This window comes from Theropithecus gelada, chromosome 6 (assembly GCF_003255815.1).
Source record: "Theropithecus gelada isolate Dixy chromosome 6, Tgel_1.0, whole genome shotgun sequence".
Lineage (NCBI taxonomy): Eukaryota > Metazoa > Chordata > Mammalia > Primates > Cercopithecidae > Theropithecus > Theropithecus gelada.
Genome location: NC_037673.1, coordinates 16,794,065 through 16,794,694, shown reverse-complemented (window position 1 = coordinate 16,794,694; position 630 = coordinate 16,794,065). Strand labels below are relative to the sequence as shown.

Below are 630 nucleotides of genomic sequence, written 5' to 3'. Positions count from 1 at the left end.
AAAAAAAAAAAAAAAAAAAAAAAAAAAAAAAAAAAAAGAAATAACTCAAAAGTATAACATAATAATACAAGCAAGGTCGGGCACAGTGGCTCACGCCTGTAATCCTAGTACTTTGGGATGTCAAGGTGGGCAAATCACCTGAGGTCAGGAGTTTGAGACCAACCTGGCCAACATAGAGAAACCCCATCTCTACTGAAAATACAAAAATTAGCCAAGCGTGGTGGCAGGCACCTGTAATCCCAGCTACTTGGGAGGCTGAAACAGGAGAATTGCTTTAACGTGGGAGGTGGAGGTTGCAGTGACCCAAGATTGTGCCATTGCAGTCCAGCCTGGGTGACAAGAGTGAAACTCTGTCTCAAAAAAAAAAAAAAATTAATAATAATAATACAGGCAGACTTGGTGCAGTGGCTCATGCCTGTAATATTGCAGCACTTTGGGAGGCTGAGGCAGACGGATCACAAGGTCAGGAGATCGAGACCATCCTGGCTAACACGGTGAAACCCCGTCTCTACTAAAAATACAAAAAATTAGCTGGGCATAGTGGCAGGCGCCTGCAGTCCCAGCTACTCAGGAGGCTGAGGCAGGAGAATGGCATGAACCTGGGACTCTGTCTCAAAAAAAAAAAAAAAA

At 43.7% G+C, this 630-nt stretch overlaps 1 protein-coding gene across 2 annotated transcripts in view; it reads left to right on the top strand.

The window, feature by feature from the left end:
* The window catches only part of MYO10 (myosin X), a 276,883-nt gene that overhangs the window by 178,305 nt on the left and 97,948 nt on the right, over window positions 1-630 (top strand). The gene's annotated exons all lie outside the window — the stretch shown is intronic.